Source organism: Theobroma umbraticum, unplaced genomic scaffold (assembly GCF_002168275.2).
Source record: "Theobroma umbraticum cultivar Fairchild unplaced genomic scaffold, ASM216827v3 scaffold_30.0, whole genome shotgun sequence".
In the NCBI taxonomy this organism is placed as follows: domain Eukaryota; kingdom Viridiplantae; phylum Streptophyta; class Magnoliopsida; order Malvales; family Malvaceae; genus Theobroma; species Theobroma umbraticum.
Genome location: NW_018397254.1, coordinates 15,990 through 16,303, shown reverse-complemented (window position 1 = coordinate 16,303; position 314 = coordinate 15,990).

Sequence of the window (314 nt, the reverse complement as noted above, 5' to 3'; positions counted from 1 at the left end):
AAAATAATAAAGATAAAGATAATCATAGTTAAAAGTTACTATTTAAAAGGTTTGACGTAAAATCTTATAAAAGAGGAATAAAAAAAAGTTAAAATCTTAACGTAAATGTGTGAAAGTTAACGTAACAAGTGATAACAATAATTTTGATTACACTAATTAATTAAATATAATTTTAATATTAAAAAATAATATTCTAATAGTTTAAAGTTAAAAGTTAAATAATTTTTAAATAAACTAAATAAATTTAAAAATTATTTACATTGTTATCATAAAATGAATAAATTTAAAAACTATATATATTATTTACCTGTAAC